Here is an 11,466-nt window from a genome sequence, read left to right as displayed (position 1 = left end):
GTGGTTCATTTGTTACTGTGTTGTTTGGCTTATGGGTCCCTAAATTGTGTGGTTCATGGTTCACTGTGTTGTGTGGTTCACGGTTCCCTGTTTTGTGTGGTTTATCCGTCACTGTTTTGTGTTGCTAACTTCTCATTGTGTTGTATGCTTCATTGTTCCTTGTGTTGTTTGGTTCATGGTTCCCAATGTTATGTGGCTCACGGTTTCCTATGTTGCGTGGTTCATGGGTCACTGTGTTCTGTGGTTCATGGTACCCTTTGGTGTGTTTTTCATGGGTGACTGTGTTGTGTCCCTGTGTTATGTGTTACATGGTTCGTAGTGTTGTGGCTCAAGGTTCACTGTGATATGGGAATTTTGGTACCCAGTGTTGTGTGGCTCATGTTTCCCTGTGTTGTGTGGTTGATGGTTCCCTGTGTTGAGAGCCTCATGGTTCCATCTGTTCTGTGGTTCATGGTTCCCCTTATTTTGTTATTCATGGTTTCCATTGTTTCCTGGTACAAGGTTCATTGTGCTGTGTTTTTCATGGTTCCCTGTTTAGTGTGGCTCATGATTCCCTCTGTTGTGTGGTTGATGGTTCCCTGTGTTGTGTGGTTGATGGATCCCTATGTTGTGTTGTTCATGGTTTCCTGTGTTGTGTGGCTTAGGGTTCTCTGTATTGAGTGGTTCATGGTTCCCTGTAATGTGTAGTTCATGGTTCCATGTGTTGTGTGATTCATGGTTCCCTGTGTTGTGTCGTTGATAGTTCCCTGTGTTTTATGGTTCATGGTTCCCTGTGTTTGGTGGTTGATGGTTCCTTGTGTTGCTTTGCTCATGGTTCCCTGTGTTGTGTGAGTCCTGGTCCAATGTTTTGTGTGGTTCATGGTTCCCTGTTTTGAGTGGTTCATTGTTCCATGTGTTGTGTACCTGACGTTTCCCTGTGTTATGTGGTTCATGAGTCCCTGTTTTGGACGGCTCATGGTTCCCTGTGTTGTGTGATTCATTTTTCCTTGTCTTGTGTATGTCATAGTTCCCTGTGTTTTATGGCTCATGCTTATCTGTGTTTTGTGCTCCATGGGTCCTTGCGTTCCGTGGTTCATGGAATCTTTGTGGTGTGTGGTTCATGGGTCACTGTGTTGTACGGCTCATGGGTACCTGTATTGTGTGGTTCATGGTTCACTGTGTTGTGTGGTTCGTGGTTAACTGTTTTGCGTGGGTCATGCGACCATGTGTTTTGTGGTTCATGTTTCCCTGTAGTGTGTGGTTCATGGTTCCCTGAGTTGTGTGGCTAACGGCTCCCTGTGTTTGTGGTTCATTGTTCCCTGTGTTGTTTGGTTCATGGTTCCCTGTGTTATGTGGCTCATAGTTTCCTGCATTGCGTGGTTGATAGGTCACTGTGTTCTGTGGTTCATGGTACCTTACGGTGGGTTTTTTATGGGTCACTGTGTTGTGTCGCTGTGTTATGTGGTTCATGGTTCGTAATGTTTTGGCTCATGGTTCACTGTGATGTGTGGTTTTTGGTTCTTTGTGTTGCATGGCTCATGGTCCCCTGTGTTGTGTGGTTCATGTTTGCCTTGTTGAGTGGCTCATGGTTCTCTCCATTGTGTGGTTCATTGTTACCCTTATTTTGTTGTTCATGGTTCTCAGTGTTTTGTGGTTCAAGTTTCCCTGTTCTGAGTGGTTCATGGTTCCCTGATTAGTGTGGCTCATGATTCCCTCTGTTGTGTGGTTGATGGTTCCCTATGTTGCGTGGTTGATGGTTCCCTGTGCTTTGCGGTTGTTTCCCTGCGTTGTGTATCTCATGGGTCCCTGTATTGTGTGGTTCACAGTTCCCTATGTTGTGTTGCTCAAGGTTCTCTGTATAGAGTGGTTCATGGTTCCCTGTGTCGTGAGATTCATGGTTCGAAGTGTTTGTGGTTTATTGTTCCATGTGTTGTTTCTTTCATGGTTCCCTGTGTTATGTCGCTCATGGTTTCCTGCGTTGCGTAGGTAATGGGTCTCTGTGTTCTGTGGTTCATGGTACGCTATGGTTTGTTTTTCATGTGTGACTGTGTTGTGTCCCTGCATTATGTGGTTCATGGTTCATAGTGTTGTGGCTCATGGTTCACTGTGATATGTGGTTTTTGCTTCCCTGTGTTGTGTGGCTCATGGTTCCCTGTGTTGAGTGGCTCATGGTTCCCTCTGATGGATGGATCATGGTTCCCCATATTTTGTTGTTCATGGTTCCCAGTGTTTTGCAGTAAAAGGTTCCCTGTGCTGTGAGGTTCATGGTTCCATGTTTAGTGTGGCTCATGATTCACTGTGTTGTGTGGTTGATAGTTCCCTGTGTTGTGTGGCCCATGGTTCCATGTTTAGTGTGGCTCATGATTCACTGTGTTGTGTGGTTGATAGTTCCCTGTGTCTTGTAGTTGATAGTTCCCTGTGTTGTGTGGCTCATGGTTCCCTGTTATGTTTGGATGAAGGTTCCTTGTGTTGTGTGGCTCATGGTTGCCTGTGTTGTGTGGTTCACGTTTCCCTATGTTGTGTGGTTCACGGTTCCCTGTGTTGTGTGGCTCAAGGTTCTCTGTATTGAGTGGTTCATGGTTCTCTGTGTTGTGTGGTTCATGGCTCTATGTGTTAAGTGATTCACGGTTGCCTGTGTTGTGTTGTTTTTGGTTCCCTGTGTTTTGTGGTTTATGGTTCCTTGTGTTGTGTGGTTCATGGTTTTATGTGTTGTGTGGTTCATGGTCCAATGTTTTGTTTGGTTCATGGTTCCCTCTGTTGTATGATTCATGGTTCCCTGTATTGTGTGGTTTATTGATCCCTGTGTTGCGTGGCTAATGGCTCCTTGTGTTGTGTGGTTCATGGTTCCTCTTGTTGTGTGGTTCATGGTTCCATGTGTTGTGTGGTTCATGGTTTCTCTTGTTGTGTGGTTCATGGTTCCTTGTGTTGTGTAGCTCATGGTTCCCTGTGTTGTCTGGTTTATGGTTCCCTGTGCTGTGTGGCTCATGGTTCCCTGTATTGTATGGTTCATGGTTTCTGGTGTTGTGTGCCTCATGGTACCTTGTTCTGTGTGGTTCATAGTTATGGGTGTTGTGTGGTTGATGGCTCCCTGTGTTGTTTGATTGATGGTTCTCTGTATTGCATGGCTCATCGTTCCATTTGTTGTGAGGTTCAATGTTCCCTGTGTTGTGTGGCTCATGGTTCCTTGTGTTTTGTGGTTTATGGTTCCCCATGTTATGTGGTTTATGGTTCCTTGTGTTGTGTGGCTCATTGTTCCCTGTGTTGTGTGGCTCATGGTTCCTGTTGTTGTTTGGCTCATGGTTCCCTGTTTTGTGTGGTTCGTTGTTATCTGCGTTGTGTGGTTGATTATTCCCACTGTTTTGTGCCTCATGGTTCCCTGTTTGGAGTGGTTCATGGTTCCATGTGTTGTGTACCTCATGGTTCTCTGTGTTGTGTGGTTCATGCGTCCCTGTGTTGGGCGGCTCATGGTTCCCTGTGTTGTGTGTTTCATAGTACCCTCTGTTTTATGGCTCATGCTTATCTGTGTTTTGTGCTTCATGTGTCCTTGTGTTCCATGGTTCACAGTACCCTGTGGTGTGTGGTTCATGGGTCACTGTGTTGTATGGCTCATGGGTCCTATATTGTGTGGTTCATCAATCACTTTGTTGTGTAGTTCACGGTTCCCTGTTTTGTGTGGTTCATGCGTCCCTGTGTTGTGTGGTTAATGTTTCCCTGAGTCGTAAGGTTGATGGGTCAGTGTTCTATGGCTCTTGGATCCCTGTGTTGTGTGGTTCAGGATTCCCTCAGTTGTGTTGCTAACGGCTCCCTGTGTTGTATGATTCATTATTCCCTGTGTTGTTTCGTTCATGGTTCCCTGTGTTATGTGGCTCATTGTTTCCTGCGTTGCCTGGTTCATGGGTCACTGTGTTCTGTGGTTCATGGTGCCCTGTGGTGTGTTTTTTATGGGTGACTGTGTTGTGTCCTTGTGTTATATGGTTCATTGTTCGTAGTGTTGCGGCACAAGGTTCATTGTGATGTGTGGATTTTGGTTCCGTGTGTTGTGTGGCTCATGTTTCCCTGTGTTGTGTGGTTGCTGGTTCACTGTGTTCTTTGTTTGATGGGTCCTTGTGTTGTGTGGCTCATGGCTTCCTGTGTTGTGTGCTTCACAGTTGCCTATGTTGTGTCGTTCACGGTTTCTTGTGTTGTGATTCATGGTTCATTGTGTAGTGTCGTTGATGGCTCCCTGTGTTTTATGGCTCATGTTTCCCTATGTTTTGTGGTTCTCTGTATTGAGTGGTTCATGTTTCCCTGTGTTGTGTGGTTCATGGTTCCCTGTGTTGTGTGATTCATGATTCCCTGTGTTGTGTCGTTGATGGTTCCCTGTGTTTTTTTGGCTCATGTTTCCCTGTGTTTTGTAGTTGATGGTTCCTTGTGTTACTTTGCTCATGGTTCCCAGTGTTGTGTGATTCACTGTCCAATGTTCTGTGTGGTTCATGGTTCCCTCTGTTGTGTGGTTCATGGTTCGCTGTGTAGTGAGGTTTATGGTTCTCTGCGTTGCGTAGTTAATGGTTCCTTGTGTTGTGTGGTTCATGGTTCCTTGTTTTGTGTGGTTCATGATTTCTGGTGTTTTGTGGCTTATGGTTCCCTGTTTTGAGTGGTTCATATTTTCATGTGTTGTGTACCTGATGTTTCCCTGTGTTATGTGGTTTATGCGTCCCTGCTTTGGACGGCTCATGGTTCCCTGTGTTGTGCGATTAATTTTTCCTTGTCTTGTGTGTGTCATAGTTCCCTGTGTTTTATGGCTCATGTTTATCTGTGTTTTGTGCTCCATGGGTCCTTGCGTTCCGTGCTACATGGAATCTTTGTGGTGTGTGGTTTATGGGTCACTGTGTTGTATGGCTCATGGGTCCCTGTATTGTGTGGTTCATGGTTCACTGTGTTGTGTGGTTCATGGTTCCCTGTGGTGTGTGGTTCATGCGACCCTGTGTTTTGTGGTTCATGTTTCCCTGTGGTGTGTGGTTCATGGTTCCCTGAGTTGTGTGCCTAACGGCTCCCTGTGTTTGTGGTTCATTGTTCCCTGTGTTGTTTGGTTCATGGTTCCCTATGTTATGTGGCTCATGGTTTCGTGCGTTGTGTGAGTCATGGGTCACTGTGTTCTGTTGCTCATGGGACCCTGCAGTGAGTTTTTCATGGGTGACTGTGTTCTGTCCCTGCGTTATGTGGTTCATGATTCGTAGTGTTGTGGCTCATGGTTCACTGTGATGTGTGGTTTTTGGTTCCCTGTGTTGTATGGATCATGGTACCCTGTGTTGTGTGGTTCATGGTTCCCCTTATTTTGTTGTTCATGGTTCCCATTTATTTGTAGTTCAAGGTTCCCTGTGCTGTGTGGTTCATTGTTCCGTGTTGTGTAGTTGATAGTTCCCTGTGTTTTGTGGATGATGGGTCCCAGTGTTGTTTGCATGAAGGTTCCCTGTATTTTGTGGCTCATGGTTGACTGTGTTGTGTGATTCACGTTTCCCTATGTTGTGTGGTTCACGGTTCCCTGTGTTGTGTTGTTCATGGCTCCCTGTGTTATATGATTCATGGTTGCCTGTGTTGCGTCGTTGATGGTTCCTTGTGGTTTATGGTTCCTTGTGTTGTGTGGCTCACATTTCCCTGTGTTGTGTGATTCATGGTCCAATGTTTTTTGTGGTTCATGGGTCAGTCTGTTGTGTGGTTCATGGTTCCTTGTATTGTGTGGTTTATGAATCCCTGCGTTGCTCGGCTAATGGTTCCTTGTGTTTTGTGGTTCATGGTTCCTTGTGTTGTTTAGCTCATGGTTACCTGTGTTGTCTGGTTTATGGTTCCCTGTGTTGTGTGGCTCATGGTTCCCTGTATTGTGTTGTTCATGGTTCCTGGTGGTGTGTGCCTCATCGTACCTTGTTTTGTGTGGTTCATAGTTTTTGATGTTGTTAAGTTGATGGTTCCCTGTGTTTGATTGATGGTTCCCTGTATTACGGGGCTCATGGTTCGTTGTGTTGTGTGGTTCAGTGTTTCCTGTGTTGTGTGGCTCATGGTTCCTTGTGTTGTGTGGTTTATCTTTCCCCGTGTTATGTGGTTTATGGTTCCTTGTGTTGCGTGACTCATTGTTCACTGTGTTGTGTGGTTAATGGTTCCTGGTGTTGTTTGGCTCTAGGTTCCATGTTTTGTGTGGTTCCTCGTTATCTGTGTTGTGTGGTTGATGATTCACTGTGTTTTGTGGCTCATGGTTCCCTGTTTTGAGTGGTTCATGGTTCCATGTGTTGTGTACCTCATGGTTCTCTGTGCTGTGTGGTTCATGCATCCCTGAGTTGGGCGGCTCTTGGTTTGCGGTGTTGTGTGTTTTATAGTTTCCTGTGTTTTATGGCTCATGGTTATCAGTGTTTTGTGTTTTATGGGTCCTTGTGTTCCGTGGTTCATGGTATCCTGTGGTGTTTGGTTCATCGGTCACTGTGTTGTGTGGTTAATGTTTTTCTGTAGTGTGTGGATGATGGGTCAGTGTTCTATGGCTTATGGGTACCTGTGTTGTGGTTCATGGTTCCCTCAGTTGTACTGCTAACTGCTCCCTGTGATGTATGCTTCATTGTTCCCTGTGTTGTTTGGTTCATGTTTCCCTGTGTTATGTGGCTCATGGTTTCCTGCGTTGCGTGGTTCATTGGTGACTTTGTTCTGTGGTTCATTGTACCCTATGGTGTGTTTATCATGGGTGACTGAGTTGGGTCCCTGCGTTATATGGTTCATGGTTCGTAGTGTTGTGGCTCTTGGTTCAATATGATGTGTGGTTTTTAGTTCCCTGTGTTGTGTGGCTCATGTTTCCCTGTGTTGTGTGTTTGATGGTTCCCTGTGTTGAGAGGGTCATGGGTTCATTCTGTTGTGTGGCTCACGGTTCCCCTTATTTTGTTGTTCATGGTTTCCAGTGCTTTCTGGTTAAAGGTTCTTGTGCTGTGTTTTTCATGGTTCACTGTTTAGTGCGGCTCATGATTCTCTGTATTTTGTGATTGATGGTTCTCTGTTTTGTGTGACTGATGGTTCCCTGTGTTGTTTATTTGATGGGTCCTTTTGTTCTGTGGCTCATGGCTGCCTGTGTTGTGTGGTTCAAGGTTCCTTATGTTGTGTATTTCACGGTTTCCTGTGTTGTGTGGCTTACGTTTCTCTGTATTGAGTGATTCATGGATCCCTGTGTTGTGTGGTTCATGGTTCCCTGTGTTGTGTGATTCATGGTTCCCTGTGTTGTATCGTTGATGGTTCCCTGTGTTTTATGGATCATTATTCCCTGTGATTTGTGGTTGATGGTACCCTCTGTTGCCTGGCTCATGGATCCCTGTGTTGTGTGATTCATAGTCAAATGTTTTGTGTGGTTCAGGGTTCCCTCTGTTGTGTGGTTCATGGTCCCTGTGCAGTGTGGTTTATGGTTCACTGTGTTGCGTGGCTAATGGTTCTTTGTGTTTTGTGGTTCATGGTTCCTAGTGTTGTGTGGTTTATGGCTTCTGGTGTTGTGTGGCTCATGGTTCCCTGTTTAGAGTGGTTCATGGTTCCATGTGTTGTGTACCTCATGTTTCTCTTGTAGATGAATGGTTCAGAGAACCTACATGTTGATAAATTAGACACATGTGCAACTCTTGGGTATCTTTATTGAGGAAACGTTTCGCCACACAGTTGCACATGTGTCTAATTTATCATGTTTCTCTGTGTTGTGTGGTTCATGAGTCCCTGTGTTGGGCGGCTCATGGTTCCCTGTGTTGTGTGTTTCATAGTACCCTCTGTTTTATGGCTCATGCTTATCTGTGTTTTGTGCTTCATGAGTCCTTGTGTTCGTGGTTTATGGAACCGTTGTGGTGTGTGGTTCATGGGTCACTGTGTTGTATGGCACATGGGTCCCTGTATTGTGTGGTTCATGGTTGACTCTGTTGTGTGGTTCATGGTTCCATGTGTTGTGTGGTTCATGCGACTCTGTGTTTTGTGGTTCATGTTTCCTTGTGGTGTGTGGTTCATGGTTCCCTGAGTTGTGTGGCTAATGGTTCCCTGTGTTTGTGGTTCACTGTTCCCTGTGTTGTTTCGTTCATGGTTTCCTGTGTTATGTGGTTCATTGTTCCTGCATTGAGTGGGTCATGGGTCACTGTGTTCTGTGGTTCATGGTACATTGTGGTGTGTTTTTCATTGGTGGCTGTGTTGTGTCCCTGTGTTATGTGGTTCATGGTTCGTAGTGTTGTGGCTCATGATTCACTGTGATTTGTGGTTTATGGTTCCGTGTGTTGTGTGGCTCATGGTTCCCTGTGTTGTGTGGTTCAAGGTTCCCTGTGTTGAGTGGTTCAAGGTTCCCTGTGTTGAGTTGCTCTTTGTTCCCTCTGTTGTATGGTTCATGGTTCCGCTTATTTTGTTGTTCATGGTTCCCAGTGTTTCATGGTACAAGGTTCTCTGTGCTGTGTGGTTCATTGTTCCCTGTTTAGTGTGGCTCATGATTCCCTGTGTTGTGTGGTTGATAGTTCCCTGTGTTGTGTGCTTGATGAGTCCCTGTGTTGTGCAGTTGATGGTTCCGTGTCTTGTGTGGCTCATGGTTGCCTGTGTTGTTTGGATGAAGGTTCACTGTGTTGTGTTGCTCATGTTTGTCTATGTTGTGTGGTTCACGTTTCCCTGTGTTTTGTGGCTCAAGGCTCTCTTTATTGAGTAGTTCACGGTTCCCTGCGTTTGTCATTCATGGTTCCCTGTGTTATGTGATTCATAGTTGCCTGTGTTGTGTCGTTGATGGTTCCCTGTGTTTTGTTGTTCATGGTTCCTTGTGTTGTGTGGCTCATGGTTCCATCTGTGTTCCATCTCTGTGTTGCATGGCTAATGGTTCTTTGTGTTGTGTGATTCATGGTTCCTTGTGTTGTGTGGTTCATGGTTTCTGGTGTTGTGTAGCTCATGGTTCTCTGTGTTGTCTGGTTTATGGTTCCCTGTGTTGTGTTGCTCATGGTTCTTTCTGTTGTGTGATTCATGGTCCAATGTTTTGCGTCGTTCATGGTGTGGTTCTATTGTGTGGTTTATGGATCCCAGTATTGCGTGGCTAATGGTTCCTTGTGTTGTGTGGTTCATGGTTCCTTGTGTTGTGTGGTTCATGGTTCCCTGAGTTGTGTCGTTGATGTATCCCTGTGTTTTATGGTTCATGGTTTCCTGTGTTTTGTGGTTGATGGTTTCTTGTGTTGCTTGGCTCATGGTTCCCTGTGTTGTGTGATTCACGGTCCAATGTTTTGTGTGGTTCAGGGTTCCCTCTGTTTTGTGATTCATAGTTCCCTGTGTAGTGTGGTTTATGGCTCTCTGTGTTGCGTGGCTAATGGTTCTTTGTGTTGTGTGATTCATGGTTCCTTGTGTTGTGTGGTTCATGGTTTCTGGTGTTGTGGTTCATGATTCCCTGCTTTGAGTGGTTCATGGTTCCATGTGTTGTGTATCTCATGGTTCTCTGTGTTGTGTGGCTCATGTGTCCGTGTTGGGCTGCCGATGGTTCCCTATGTTGTGTGTTTCATAGTTCCCTGTGTTTTGTGTTTCATTAGTCCTTTTGTTAAGTGGTTCATGGAAACTTTGTGGTGTGTGGTTCATGGGTCACTGTGTTGTATGGCACATGGGTCCTAGTGTTGTGTGGTTCATGGTTCACTCTGTTGTGTGGTTCATGGTTCTGTGTGTTGTGTGGTTCATGCGACCCTGTGTTTTGTGGTTCATGTTTCCCTGTGGTGTGTGGTTCATGGTTCCCTGAGTTGTGTGGCTAACGGATCCCTATGTGTTTGTGGTTCATTGTTCCCTGTTTTATTTCACTCATGGTTCCCTGTGTTATGTGGCTCATGGTTTCCTGCGTTGCATAGGTCATGGGTCACTGTGTTCTGTGGTTCTTGGTACCATATGGTGTGTTTTTCTTGGGTGTCTGTGTTGTGTCCCTGCGTTATATGGTTCATGGTTCGTAGTGTTGTGGCTCATGGTTCACTGTGATGTGTGGTTTTTGGTTCCCTGTGTTGTGTGGCTCATGGTTCCCTGTGTTGAGTGGCTCATGGTTCCCTCTGTTGTGTGGTTCATGGTTCCCCTTATTTTGTTGTCCATGTTTCCCAGTGTTTTATGCTTCTAGGTTCCCTGTGCTGTGTGGTTCATTGTTCCCTGTTTAGTGTGGCTTATGATTCCCTGTGTCGTGTGTTTGATAGAGTTCCCTGTGTTGTGTAGTTGATAGTTCCCTGTGTTGTGTGGTTGATGGGTACCTGTGTTGCGCAGTTGATGGTTCTCTGTGTTGTATGGCTCATGGTTCCCTGTATTGTGGGGCTCATGGTTCTGTGTGTTTGGATGAAGGTTCCCAGTGTTGTGTGGCTCATGGTTGCCTGTGTTGCGTGCTTCACGTTTCCCTATGTTATGTGGTTCATGGTTCCCTGTGTTGTGTGAATCATTTTTCTCTGTCTTGTGTGTTTCATAGTTCCCTGTGTTTTATGGCTCATGGTTATCTGTGTTTTGTGTTCTGTGGTTCATGGTGCCATGTGGTGTCTGGTTCATGTGTTGTATGGCTCATGGGTCCCTGCATTGTGTGGTTCATGCTTCACTATTTTATGTGGTTAATGGGTCCCTGTTTTGTGTGGTTCTTGCGTCCCTGTGTTGTGTGCTTCATGTTTCCTTGTGGTGTGTTGTTGATGGGTCAGTGTTCTATTGCTCATGGGTCCCTGTTTTGTGTGCTTCATGGTTTCCTGAGTTGTGTGGCTAACGGTACCCTGTGTTGCATGCTTCTTTGTTCCCTGTGTTGTTTGGTTCATGGTTCCTGGTGTTATGTGGCTCATGGTTTCCTGCATTACATGGTTCATGGGTAAATGTGTTCTTTGGTTCATGGTTTGTAGTGCTGTGTCTAATGGTTCACTGTGATGTGTGGTTTTTGGTTCGCTGTGCTATGTGGCACATGGTTCCCTGTGTTGTGTGGTTCATGGTTCCCTGTGTTCAGTGGCTCATGGTTCCCTCTGTTGTGTGGTTCACGGTTCCCCTTATTTTATTGTTCATTGTTCCCAGCGCTTTTTGGTTCATGGTTCACTGTGCTGTGCTTTTATGGTTCCCTGTTTAGTGTGGTTCATGATTCCCTGTGTTGTGCAATTGACGGTTTGCTGTGTTGTGTGGTTGATGGTTCCCTGTGTTGTGTTGTTGATGGGTCCCTGTGTTGTGCAGTTGAAGCTTCCCTGTATTGTGTGGCTCATGGTTCCCTGTGTTGTTTGCATGAAGCTTCCTTGTGTTGTGTTACTTATGGTTGCCTGTGTTTTGTGGTTCATGATTGCCTGTGTTGTGTGGTTCATGGTTAGCTATGTTTTGTCGTTCATGTTTCCCTGAGATGTGTGGGCAATGGCTCCCTGTGTTGTGTGGTTTATGGTACCTTGTGTTGTTTGGTTCATTGTTCACTGTGTTATGTGGCTCATGGTTTCCTGCATTGCGTGGTTCATTGGTCACTGTGTTCTTTGGTTCATGGTACCCTATGGTGTGGCTCATGTGTCCCTGTGTTATGTG

The sequence above is a fragment of the Cherax quadricarinatus genome, unplaced genomic scaffold (assembly GCF_038502225.1).
Source record: "Cherax quadricarinatus isolate ZL_2023a unplaced genomic scaffold, ASM3850222v1 Contig507, whole genome shotgun sequence".
NCBI classification, from domain to species: domain Eukaryota; kingdom Metazoa; phylum Arthropoda; class Malacostraca; order Decapoda; family Parastacidae; genus Cherax; species Cherax quadricarinatus.
Note: the sequence above shows the minus strand (reverse complement) of the source record.